We start from the raw sequence: 14069 nt of genomic DNA, 5'->3' as shown, positions 1-14069 counted from the left end.
TTGTTTTTAGTTTTATATCTTACACATGAATGAAATCATATGGTTGTTGACTTTTGTTGTCTTACTTATTTCACTTAGCATGATGTTCTCCAGATCCATCCATGTTGTCACAAATTGCAGTATTTCATCTTTTCTTATGACTGCCTAGTATTCTTTGTATATGTGTACCACATCTCTATCCAGTTCTGTATCAAAGGACCCTTTAGTTGTTTCTATGTCTGGCCACTGTGAGTAATGCTGCAGTGAACCAAAGGGAGCATATATCTTTGCAAATAATTGTTTTCACATTTTTCAGGTAGATACCCAGAGGAGGGATTGCTGGGTCATATGATAACTCTATTCTTGCTTTTTTTGAGAAACCTCCATATTGTTTTCCATGGTGGCTGCACCACTTACATTTCCACCAACAATAAATGGGAGTCCTTTTCTCCACAGCCTCCCCAATACTTGTTATTACTTATCTTAGTAATAATAGCCATTCTAACAGATGCAAAGTGGTATCACATTGTAGTTTTGATTTGCATTTCCCTAATAGCTAGTGAGGTTGAGCATTTTTTCATATACCTGTGGCCATTTGTATGTCTTCTTGGCAGAAGTATCTGTTCAGGTCCTCCACCCATTTTTTGATTTGGATTTTTTATTTTGCTGTTGTTGGGTTCTTTATATACTTTGGATATTAACCCCTTATCGCAGGTGTTGTTTAAAAATATCTTCTCCCATTCAGCTGGTTGCCTTTTTGTTTTGTTGAAGGTTTCTTTTTCTGTGCAGAAGCGCTTTAGTTTGATGTAATTCCACTCATTAACATTTGTTTTACTTCCCTTTGAGGTCAATTTCATAAAATCCTCTCTATAAAACCAAAGTCCTTAAATTTAGTACCTGTGTTTCAAGTCCTATATTTAGGTCTTTGGTCCATTTCGAGTTAATTTTTGTGTATGGTGACAAAGGGTTTCCTCCTTTTGCATGGGCTTTTCAGTTTTCCCAGCGCTACTTACTCAAGAGGCTTGTCTTCTCTCCATTGCGTGTTTTTGGCTCCTTTGTAGAAAAGTATTTGTTCATAAATGTTTAATCTTTCCTGGGGGCTGTATATATTTCATCATATACAAATGTTAGTTTTACAGTCAGATCCTTGTTTTCCAGAGGAGGGACATAAATATCATTAATATCAACCTGTAATCTCAGAGGTATTTTTTAGACATTAGTTTTAACTTCTCATCCCAGCTAACCGTTTTATTCTCTCTTTTTTCTCAAGTTCGCTCTCAGTAGAGCTGCCGATAAGGAGTGAAACTGACTGGTTGGAATTGCATCTTTTCTTTTGTCTCACGTGTCCTCAGGTGGAAGTGTCAATAAAGACAGAGAGGCAAATGTTGAAAAGTAAAAGGCGGGAAATCAAGACATGATAATATGCACATTAGCTCAAAACTGAATTGACCGCAGTCCATTAAGGAAATGACCAGAGAGGGGCCTTGTGTCTTAGAATTATGTCTACTTTTTGGCCATGCTTAGGAATTTAATCATAATATCCAATCACATGTACATAGCATAATAATCTTTTGATCTTTGGCTTGCTGAGTGATTACTAATGGGTAAGAAATTGTTGAAGTGGTGTTCAGCACATCTTTTTTTTTTTTTAATTTTAATTTTTTCCACATAGAGTGGGAGGGAGAGCGAGAGAGAGAAACATCTATGTGAAAAGGACACATCGAGTGGCTGCCACCTGCCCAACCCTACCGGGGCCGGGGACAAACCGTAACCGAGGCACGTGCCCCTAGCGGGACCCAAACTCGGGTTTCTCTGGACCGCAGGCCGACGCTCTAACCGCTGAGCCAAACCGGCCAGGGCTATGCAGCGTATCTTTTATGAGAATATTCAAGATGGCTTGTTACAATTTTTAGGTCATGTAATAATTCTTAAAAATTATTTGACTGTAAGAAGAGAGAAGAATGTCAGATAATCAGTTCTTCAGTCTGTTTTTTTTTTAATCCTCACCCGAGGACATTTTTGCATTTATCTTCAGATAGAGCGGGAGGGAGAGAGGGAGGAAGAGAGAGAGAAACATCAATGTGAGAGACACATCGACTGGTTGCCACCTGCACAACCCCATGAGGGCCGGGGACAAACTGCAACTGAGGTACGTGCCCCTAGCAGGAACCAACCTTGGGACTCTTTGGTCCATAGGCCAACACTAACCGCTTAGCCAAACTGGCCAGGACTTCAGTCTGTTTTTATGTTCATCATTTATATGATTTTTCATGCTACATTCTATATTTTATAAATTTACATTAATTCTTTTTGATTGTACCCTTAGATTTTTTTTTTGGAAGTTGTCAGAATCAGGAAATCCCGTGATTTTAGAGGTCATAAGATCAAGCAATTAAAAACTACTATTTATCCCACCCCTCTCTCCCATTATTTGTAGCTAAGCTTTATTTAAACTTAAGTTGAGCAAAGAAGAATTAATTCAGAGAGAACAAAGTATAGGTATAAAGTTTGGCATGTTCTTAAAAAAAAAGAGAAATAAAGAAGTGGTATATATACTTTTGAAAGGAAGCATATGGAGAAAGGATACTTAAAAATTATGTTATTTGAATATGACTCAGCATTTGGAAAACTCTACCCCTTAAAAAAAAAATTATTCTTATCACTAGGTCTTAAATGTTTTTTCTGTCACCTGAGCCATCTCTACTTGAAGGTTTCAAAACATTTAACCTTTTACAGTATTTTTTTCTTATTGGTAGTAGTAGAGTCACTTCCCATGTTTAGTTTGGTTAAGATACAAATTTTAGCCAACTTTTGTTGATTATTTTTCCAAATGTTTTTGTTTATATCAGTCTGAAATTCACCCCCCACCCCCCCCATTGACTCATTGTAGTATAAGTTAAATTTGATTTAATAAAGTCCAGGACAAATACTTTTTGTTGAAAATTTAGGTAGATTAACTGGCAAGATTTAGGGAACTAGAAGGGATAACTGGGGAGTTTCTCCAGCACTGTGTATGATTTGGTCGTAGATTTGGTATTGGAGTGAAGTGGTTATTTCATCTTCTACCTTGGTAGGGTATGAAACTGTGATGTACCCAACAGCCAACCCTGGAAAACACTCAGTTGGTTTCATTTTAACATCAGACAGATAAAAAAGTCATTATTAGCAAAGACTCAGCAAGCCTGTCAGCACGAGCCTGGAAGCAGAGAATCCAAACTGATGTGAAAAAGGAGAGGAATTCTCCTGTGAGACATGATTTTTATTATGTTATATTTAACCTCTCTGCACTCTCAACTGAGAGGTGACCAGTTTAATTAAAGCCACTTAGTATCTTCACTTTGATAAAGACTTTAATTGGCTTTAGCACATTCAGCCATACTACATACACGGTGCTCATGATTTTTCTTTGCAAAAATGATTAAATGATATCAATCTTATTATTGATATTAAACTTATTAAAAGACTTTAATATTCTAGTAACTTGCTATGGATGTTTGTTGATGATTATTATGAACTGAAAAGGATATATAGTATCTAGCTGGATTCCTTTAAATAGAACGGCTGTTAAATATTTACTGAAGTCCTTGTCTTTGTTTGGTAGAGGCCTTACTGTTCACTTTACATAGCATTGAGTAATCTCACAAACTTCAAAGCTGAGTTGATTTGACTAAGTAATTTGTGAAATAGCGAAATACAAGGTAGGCTGCTAAGTGATAAAAAGGAATGAAAAATCAAAGGTTGTTTTCGTTTCATTCTCGAGCTATCTTGTTATGTTTTTGTTTCCGTAGAACTAGTAGTGGAGCAGCTCTGGAAATGTTGAGAGGAGGTTGTATCTGTTTTCTTCCGCTCGCTCCAAATTGATGTCCTTACTGTTTCTGTGCAGAGAGAGACTCGTGTTTGTTGTAACCGCCCCCCCCCCCCCCAAGGGAAGTTCATGAGGCTCTGTGAGAGTTATTCTGTTATTTTTCATTCAAGGCAGAAAAAAAAATTAGAAGAAGTTTTGGAAAGTGAAAGATAATATTATCATCTGAATTTTGACTGAGTTGTCCTTTCTTCCTTTATGCTAACTCCAATTTGTTTTGCTTTATTGATTTTAGAGAGAGAGAGGTAGAAACACTGATGAGAGAGAACATTGATTAGCTGCCTCCTGCATGCTGCCCATTGGGGATCTGGCCCGTAAGCTGGTCATGTGCCCCGACCGGGAATTGAACCAGTGACCATTAGTGCATGGATTGATGTTCAACCACTGAGCCACACTGCCCGGGCACTAGCTCTAATTTTAAACAGAACTAGACAGTCACAGGACTAGTTTTTATTTGTGTCTTCTTGGGTAATTATGTACTCTGTGCCCATCTTTTTTAATGCATGATAGAGCAGTTTATTTATTTAGGTAACATAAAAATATGATTTATAGCCAGTCGAAAACAGAATCGTCTTGCACGCCAACTGGCAGAATTGAATGCTGCTTCACAGCGGGTCTGACTGGGGTGCCGTTGGCTGGGCCCTTCCCACCTGGTCTCGGAGGCGCTACCTGCAGCACGTGCTGTTGGGCAGGCGTCGTGGTGGCCCTGCAGGGGTGGAGATCCGGATGAGGGTGCAGGCCTCTGTGCAGCAATGTGAAAGTGCAACTGTTGATGTGCAGTGAAGCACGGCAGCTCCTGTCCTAGGAGGACTGCGTGCTGGGAGGGACAGTCTCTGCAACCCGAGTGGGACAAATCTGCCTGCAGCAGTCAGGAAGGCCATGGGGAAAGGCTGGTCGAGTCATGCAGGCCTTGGCGGATGTTGATGTGAACCAGCACCAGGAATGGAAAATAAAATGGGATCTGGGAGAGATGTTCAGTGAGCCTTTGGGACTTCTTAACCGACTGGATGTGGAGGATGAAGGCCGGTGATCAAAACAGATGTCATCAGCCACGTTTTAGGCTCATTTTGTTAGTGTTTTCAATGAATATTGCTTTATACAAGTGCTTTGGGAAACAGGGTTAGTAAAAATAGTGTAAAATATATTGCTACACGTAGTATAAATGGAAAGTCAGTGGAACGGGAAATAGTAAGGAATTACTGAAATGTTATGTCCTGTTAGAGAAAGAATGGTCTCATAACCATGAACAATGTAGTGGTCACTTTCCTCCTCCTCTCCCTCCCATTGATTCATAGGTTCAGTGCATAGGATGGGAGGCAGCTGTGATCCACCACACTCCTATTCCAGTAGAAGCCACGGGTTAGGTACCCTCTGATCTCTCTTCCCAAGGGAGTGTCTTTAGAGATTGCCTTCAGGAAAACATGCCTTTGTGCATGAGTTGTAACTACGCTTCCCTCCCCAAAATGTGATTAGGACACTTACGTGTGAGAAGAACCACATTAAAACCATTGTTGACATGGATTTTTAGTGACACATACTATAGCTGTTGATGTTTCCTTGTAGACATATCTCATCATCCTGACAGAATTATAATCAGCCCAAGTAACTGGGCATGAGCATATCTTTGTTTTAAGCTTGGTAATCTTCTTCCAATTCTTATATATATTGATATATATATTTTGGCATGACACTTCATAGGTGGGCTGTGGGTAATAACTTTCTGAATGCCAAGACCTCTTGCAGTGTTATGATTCCTTGGCAAGGAATTACTATGTTGTGAAGTGGAGTCTAAGAGCAGGTTTGAATCAGTGACAGGATATGTAGACAGATTATTTCTTAACTCAATTTTACAGTGTTGAGACCAATGGGTTGGAAAAGGCAGCCAGAAATTTCAGGGCTGGAATTGAGTTGTGGTGTGCCCCATCCATCATGCGAGCCGTCTCCCCAGGAACCTTCCAGAACACCGGCCCCCCAAATGTTAGTAACTTCTTCTGTGACTTCCTGTGTACTCGTAACTCTGCTTCTGTGTGGGACGAACGTTTCCCCTTCTCGGGAGGGGAAAAAGAAAGTGTATTTAACGCCTTTAAAAAATACTTTGCTGCTTCTGTGATGAAAATAAGTTCATGGCAGGTAACTAGAATTTATAGGAGAGAGAACGTCTTTAGAGCTTGTCTCCCTGTGGTGTGGTTTTTTCCCCCTCCACTTCTAATGGCTTTTATTTTAATTTCTAGTCCTGAATCCAAGCAGCTTGTCACTCTCTTTATAGCCTCTTTGAAATGCTCGTGGTGTAGGAGGTAGCTGGGCTGTCTCAGAAGCACTTTTCAGACCAACCAAAGTATTGTTTATCCGGAATGAAATAGAATTTTTAAAGGCTGTCACCAGTGACTGATTTGAAACGTTCTCTTTAGTAGCCAGGAAGATGAGCAGAAATATTGAAGGGGAAGGTATTATCTCAGCGTGGCCAAATCCAAGTGACTCCTGCTACTCAGAAAACTCTTATGGACTATGATAAAAATTACCAGGAAAAAAGGGTGCTGTTGATAATTAATACAACAAAAACAATCCTGTGGCCAGTTCATTTTTACGTACTGAATCCTTACCAGCCCTCGAGGACAGGGAAAAGATGCGAGACTGAGCCACTGTGGAGGGTTCTCCTGTCTACTTGTGTCTTGCCCTTGATGGACTCTGGTAGCCCCTCTGCGCTTGGCCCTGCGTGGACGCCCGTGTGCCTTCGGGCGTGACGAGTCCCGCGTCACCCTCAGATGACGAGGAAATCTTCCGTTCTGTTAAAATGGATTCTCGGGCTGACATTTTGCCTGTACTAATATTCTTTAAAATCAGCAGCATGATATTTTTAACCTTGAAATGTGGTTATGGTTATGATTTACTTTTTTCTCCTTGGTCAGCATAGAAATAATGATTATTTAAGTCTCTTGACTATTGATTATTTTTCTTAGTCATTTTAAAGATAGACTCTTTTTCTTAAAATTTTGAATATTGTAAAAACAGGTCACAAAATGTGGTGGGTCATGATAGTGAACAGTTGCATACACCATGTTATAGAACAGATAGTGTTTTTAGCAATATTTATTAAAGTTAGGTAATTGGAACGATCCTGTAAGTGTATTATTATCCCCGTGTCATAGTAACGTCCAGGAAACAGGCGCTAAGAGGGCCAGTAACCCAGCCGTCTCGCAGCTGGCCAGTGGCCGAGCCAGGCCGGGCTCCTTACGACCCCGCTCGAGTACCAACCCAAATGCCGCAGCAACGCCGGAGGTGTTCTGTGCACTGCAGAGAATATGTTGATTTATTCTTTTTTTTAATTTTAAGAATGAGGCTTAGTTTTTTTCCATTTAAAGAAGTTTTGTTGCCCTGGCCAGTTTGGCTCAGCGGTTAGAGCGTCGGCCTGCGGTCCGGAGAGACCCGGGTTCGGTTCCCGCTAAGGGCACGTACTTCGGTTGCAGTTTGTCCCCGGCCCTGGTTGGTCGTGCGGGTGGCAGCCACTCGATGTGTCCCTTCACGTCGATGTTTCTCTCTCTCTCTCCTTCCTCTCTCTCCCTCCCACTCTATCTGTACAAAAAATGGAAAAATATCCTTGGATGAGGATAAAAAAAAAAAAAAGAAAGAAGTTTTGTTGCAAGGGAATAAAAATGGTGGTCTTAACGAAGGAGAAGACAGAGCCAGAGGTGTGTATGGTTTAAACCTGGGCACAGTACAGTGTAACAATACTGGGTCCTCTAGGAGAAAGGAGGATGCTAATTTTTATGGAAAGGTGGGAGGGAAAACTGTCACGTTATTTCAGTGATGTATTTATTTTGTCGTGAGTTTTCCAACCACCTGGTCACGATGTGGATATCTCAGGTACCCGATGCTTTAACAGGTTGTTAGAAATGTGTAATGTGAACACAGTCAGTGCAGCCTGAATATACTGAATTTTCCTGTTTTCTTTTTTCTCTTCTTCCATTCTTTTATTAAATTTAATGAGAAGAGAGACTAGGTGCCCTGGTTTGCCACACCAAGAAATATGAAGTGATACAAAGTACAAAGTCTCCCCATGAGCTCGGTTCCTGCCCCCTCGGGCGTCTGCAAGAACAGCTCTGGGACCACAGACATCCACAGATCGAACCATAGGAAAATGCCATTTTTTTAGTTCCAAAGTGGTCTAATATTGGCAATTTCAAGTGTCTTTTTTTTCCTTCTATTTAGTAAGTCAAAAACCAGTAAAGGGATTTCATGTAGTTCAGCCTCTAGGTTCTTAAATCTTAGCAGAGTTGAGGTCCAGGAGGGATTGTGGACCCCAGGTGTGATGAGGTTGTGCCAGGAGGAACCACTCTTAGTGGAAGTCAGAAATGGATCAGCAGCACTGCCTGCGCTTCAAGCTCTCTGACCTGTGTGTCCTTCCAGAATTATATGTATATTTTTATCCTCACCCGGGGACATTCTTTTGCATTTATCTTCAGATAGAACAGGAGGGAGAGAGGAAGGAAGAGAGAGAAACATTGATGTGAGAGACACACATCAAGTGGCTGCCACCCACATGACCCCAACCGGGGCTAAGGATGAAGTGAAACCGAGGTACGTGCCCTTAGCAGGAACCGAACCCAGACTCTCTGGTCCGCGGGCTGACGCTCTAACTGCTGAGCCAAACTGGCCACGGCCAGAATTCTTTATGTGCGCCCCAAAGCTCCCTGTGTACCTTATTTTAAACATTTTATGGAATATCTTGTGTTGCTTTTCATGCCAATACCAAGAGAGCCCCCCTCCCCTCTTCACGGCTGTATAGTATTCTGTTGTGTTCTGTCACGTGGAGGGCCCTCCTCAGACGGCCTTTGTGCCACGGCCGAGCACAGGCAGGTGATGCTGGTCCCTGACTGACCACACACAGGCTTCTAGTGATAAAAATGTGTCACAGAGACAATGCACATAGTGTGCTCTTGAATGAGTAAGTCAAGTTATACAACAGAATTTTCAGTATAATCTCACTTCTAACGGAAAAGTATGTAAGTAGATGTATAAACGCAGACATACATTGGGCACACTATGAATCAGTCATAACAGTGGTTTTCCTTAGGGGCTCGAGAGTGTGATGACTTTCCTCCTCTGCATAATCTATTTCTTTTCCCTACAGTGTAGTCCTTGTTATGCATGTATGTACATATGCACATATGCAAAGACACACACAACATACATACGTATATATGTATATAAGTTATAAAATTTCAGCTTAATGCTGATGCAGGCAGTGCTTGGTACTTGGTGTGTGGAGAGTAGGTGTAAGAGTTGGAGTAGGAGAGCGAAGCAGAGCCCAGCAGGAAGGGTGTGGAGTCCCGCCAGCGTGAGTCGGCCCGAAGAGACTTGGTTGACGCCAACCGAGAATGGGTAGCTCTTGCGTTTAGTGATTCCCCGTTAGAGCTAATGTATCTGTCCCCTTCTACCTGGCCTCTCTCTCAGAATCACATGTCCTCACCTTTGGGGGACCTCTCTCACTGGAAATACTTCGGCAGCAAGAATTTTATTGAACGGTAGAAGTATTTGTGGTTAAGTTTGAATTCAAACTAACCTGGATTTCAATCTCTGTCACTTCTTGCTGTCTTTCATGACCTTGGCAAATTCTCCTCTAAGCCGCATGAGTTTGGGGCAATAGCATTTTATGTGGTTTTTGCCAAGAACAAATGAGTTCTACACCACCCAAAGGGTAGTCAATACTCGAGCATTTTAGCTTATATTTTCCCGAGGGCCTGTTGTATGTCGTAGAGGACTTAGCATGTTCTTTCATAGAAAATAAACTTAACCTTTCATTTTTGATTATTTTGTTCCAGCATAATGGATATTCTTATCGGTTGCTAGCCTCTTGATCTGGGAATGGATAGTGGTTAACATTTTTACGTGAGAATATGGTGGGGAGGGGGCCAGGCTGGGGGTCCAGCGGCCCCCATTGTGTCCGCTGTGCTGGGGTTTGGTTCTCAACACTGTGCTCTGAATTCCCTGAGCTGTCAAGGGGTCAGCCTCCCTGAGAAGTTTATGGAAGACGGTATCACTTTTTGGTTCCTAAGTGTAATACATGGTTGTTGTATTTTTTGTTTCTTTATGTGGGCAGAAGCCTCAGTCTGTAAAGAATGCCTGGGGTCTGTGATTATGATATAAAAATGCTCTCTGCTTTATAGAGGAGAGCAATTTGCTTTGACTTCTATCGGCATTGCAGCTGAACTGGGCTTACTCATTCTATAATTGAATTGCTGCTGACTTCCATCGACCTCTGCAAGTGGTAGAGGTGGTGCCTGGAGCGGTAACCCGATGCCTATTGGCTGCAGCACGGCGTTCTGACAGCCTGTGTTTATGTCATGTGATTATAACACAGCGGATTCCCTCACCAGCTTTTCCTAGCGTACACTTTTGGCATATCCTAGCTGTCCAGTAGCTTTTTTGGGCAAGGGTTATGCTTAATTTTTTAAATCCTTGGACAATAGAAAATAAAATCTGCTGTATAATTTTATGGTAATGTCATTACCTCTCTTTAGGCCCTAATGTGATCATTGCATTTCTGGTTCAGACGTTGCCTTTTCTCTTACTCAGTTTTTTTTAGGGGGTGCGTATCCAGGTGTGGTTTTGTTTCTGTGCTTTTGCGACTTGGGGTGGGAGGTCGTTCCACCGAGAGTCACATTTCCCTTCCGTATTCGTGATTTCAACTGGAGGAATTTTATATGACCTGAGAGAATTATTCTCATCTAGCCACTGCCCGGCACGGAGCTGCACGTCATTTAGCTTCCTTATGGTTGGTCTTGTTTGATGAGGGCGAAATGGAGTGAGAGGAACTGGGACATCCTGCCCCTACCCAGCATGGCATGGCTGCAACCTGCAGTGGAACTAGAACTGGGGTAAGTGGGACTTTAGGAACTTTTCCATCCACCTGCAGTTACAGCCTGTCTCAGTGCGCCTCCCCCTGCTGAAACACAATTAGCTTTCTGTCCTTAATGGGCAGTCGGCAGGGTTGAGTTCTTCTGCCCCTCCCCCTTCCCCCTAGTGTAAAGCTTAGGGAAGATTTTCTGATCAAAGAATCTAGACTGTTTTTTTTTTAAAAACAGTCATCATTTACCACCTACTATTCTATGGACAGTAAATGATTCCCTTTGAGTGGTAGGTTTGGTTTTGCTTTTTAAAGAGAGCTACCCAATTACATTAGCAATTTTAAAGTTAAACTTTGAGTTCCTAACCTATTTTTATTATTCTAATTAGTTTAAGAAAGGATCTCTCTTTCTCTTTCTCGCTCTCTCCTTTTTAAGGAAAACTACCCTATAAGATGATAGGATGTAAATCTTTTGACCTATGTTTTGAGAAGAATAAGAATAGATATTTGGCCTGAAAAATACATCAACTTTAATTTCTGTCTTAGGACTTTCTCTTTCTATAGATCTTACCTGTTGAATACCACCACCCACAGTGCCTCTTAAAAGCACGTGACCGCAGCTGCTTGGCCATTTTAGTCCCAGCCACTAGTGCAGAGAAAGACGGGACAGGAGAGCTGGACTCCGTTGGCCAGTTGGGGGTCGTGGGTGTTGGATTTGACCACACCTTCTCTCAGTCAAGCCGCTCAGAGTCTGCTCTGCTGTGCCGGCCATCGTACACGACAGCTTCCAGTAAGAGGAGGTCCTAGAACTCCGCCAGGCCCTGGCCCAGCCACGCATCTGAGCAGTTGTGAAGAAACAAGCCCGTTCCCTTCGCTTCAGTACCCGAGGAGAGGCTGGTGGGATGAAACCGGCTTGGAGAATCCCGCTGGGCAAGGCGGCTGTTCCTCCCGGATGTTTGGGTGTGGCCATCCCCCCTTTCCTGTCTTGCCTAAAGTTGGGCATCTGGTCACCCGCGTGTCTGTAAGTCAATAATTATGGGAATGCTAGCACTGAGGACAAGATACAAAACACAACACGACACGGCCGGGGCCCCTGGGAACAGTGCTGAGTGGTCAGCTACTGTGGAAGCCAGGCTCCCTGACTCGGCGCTGGAACTCGTGAATGTTTCCCTGTCCACAACGTTTTCCCTCGGCGATTTGAAAGCAGGCAGACATGGTGTGCTTGGGTTGGAAGGGTGAGGCTATGTACAGCTAGCGTGTCCTTGATGTCCCTGTGCAGGTGAGTGTTGTTCTGATCTAGTGCTGAATGACAGGTCCATGATGGCTCATTTCTCATGAGTCAAGCAGTCCACTGGGACCTGTGGGGGCCAGATTGCGGGGAACAACACTGCCTAGTGCGTGCTACTCTTCCCGTGCACTTCGTCGGTAAAGAACGAATAGCTGTGGCCTCGACCTCCATCAGCCTCCAGATTCCACCGGGGCCCCCGTCCTGTCTAGGTTGGCTTTGTGACAGCCGGTGGAGACACGTGTTCTTTCTACTGTTGCATATAGCTGAAGCTTCTCACCAGCCCCTAGATAGACTTAGCTCGGTTGTTCCAGACCACGGGTTGTTCAGCTTTGGGTTTCATTTCTGATGACAAGTTCAACAGCATTTTGAGCTGAGGGGAGGAGGGGAAACAAGTATCGGCTTATTCTGATTTACCCTGGTCAGTGCAGCCTGAGGGCTCGCTTTGGCGTGGTAAGATAGAGACTTTGTTTTAGCAAAGCATGTCAGAATATGTATGCCATGAGCTTGGGAGTGCTGTTCTTGATACCAGACACCCCTCTCTATGTTTTAGGTAACATGTGGAGGGAAGACCACTACGGTTTGAAGGAGAGTTTGTTGATGTCATAATATCTGCCGCATGGTGGTGGAAACTAGGGCAGCGTGAGTGTTTCCTGCTCAGTTCAGAGGTTATGTTTTGAATAGGCTTATATAAGCCAGCAAAACAAACACATAAAACTCGCCTCCTGCTGCTGCATTTTAGAATCCCTTCCCAGTCTGAAGCGTCTTCCTGTGCACTTCATTCCCAGAGCTTAGTCTGTCTGCCACTGCGGCTCTTACCCAGTGGACACTCATCCTTGAGGATAGCCATCCTCCTCCTCACCTCCTGAGCCCTCTTCAATTTCAGGCATTAAGCCTGAGTTTTTGTTGCTCTAGTCTTCCATGGGTAGAGCATCATTAGAGCAGACACACCATTTGGGGAAAGGAGACATTGAACTACTCTGAGCAAGGCATTATTGGTTAATATGGGGCAGCCCAGTTTAAAAGATGGCAAATGCAGAATGACTGGGGGCATGAATCCAGGCCCAAGGGGATAGGGGTATGGGGGGTTAATAAGAGCGCCTTTGTTTACCCCTGCTCCTGAGAGCACACCTGATCTCAGCTGAAGCTACCCTCCAAAGTAAAGTAGATTGTGACAGGTGTGAGGTGATACCTCACTGTTGTTTTAATTTGCATCTCTCTGATGATTAGTGATGATGAGCATTTCTTCATATGTCTCTTAGCCATTTGTATGTCCTGTTTGGAGAGGTGTCTATGCAGCTCCTCTGCCCATTTTTTATCGGGTTCTTTGTCTTCCTTTTGTGAAGTTGTATGAGCACTCTCTATATAGTGGAAATTAACCCCTTATCTTATATATCATTGGCAATTATGCTCTCCCATACAGTGGGTAGCCTTTCCATTTTGATGATTGTATCTTTCGCTGTGCAGAAGCTTTTGAGTTTGATGTAGTCCCATGTGTTCATTTTCTCCTTTGTTTCTATTGCCTTAGGTGATGTATCAGTGAAAATTCTGCTGCGTATGATGTCTGAAATTTTGTTGCCTACAGTTTCTTCTAGGATTTTTATGGATTCATGAGTCACATTTAAGTCTTTTATCCATTTTGAGTTTATTCTTGTGTAGGGTATAAGTTGATGGTCTAGTTTAATTTTTCTGCATGTAGCTGTCCAATTTTCCCAACACCATTTATTAAAGAGGCTGTCCTTACTCCACTGTATGCTGTTGCCAGCTTTGTCAAATATTAATTGAGCATATTGCCTTGGGTCCATTTCTGGGTTCTCTGTTCTGTTCCACTGGTCTATATGCCTGTTCTTGTGACAGTACCAGGCTGTTTTGATTACAGTGGCTTTGTAGTATAACCTGATATCTGGTAATGTGATCCTTCCTACTTTGTTCTTCTTTTTCAAGATTGCTGTGGCTATTCGAGGTCTTTTTTGGTTCCATATGTACTTTTGAAGTATTTGTTCTAATTCTGTGAAGTATGTCATTGGTATTTTGATGGAGATTGCATTGAATCTATAAATTACTTTGGGTAGTATGGACAGTTTAATGATGTTAATTCT

At 42.7% G+C, this 14069-nt stretch overlaps 1 protein-coding gene across 1 annotated transcript in view; it reads left to right on the top strand.

Annotated features, from left to right (window-relative positions):
- ARHGAP10 (Rho GTPase activating protein 10) overlaps nucleotides 1-14069 on the top strand; it is a 280473-nt gene that overhangs the window by 231037 nt on the left and 35367 nt on the right. The gene's annotated exons all lie outside the window — the stretch shown is intronic.

The sequence above is a fragment of the Molossus molossus genome, unplaced genomic scaffold, assembly GCF_014108415.1.
Source record: "Molossus molossus isolate mMolMol1 unplaced genomic scaffold, mMolMol1.p scaffold_m16_p_4, whole genome shotgun sequence".
Lineage (NCBI taxonomy): Eukaryota > Metazoa > Chordata > Mammalia > Chiroptera > Molossidae > Molossus > Molossus molossus.
This window is presented reverse-complemented; position numbering and strand designations above follow the sequence as displayed.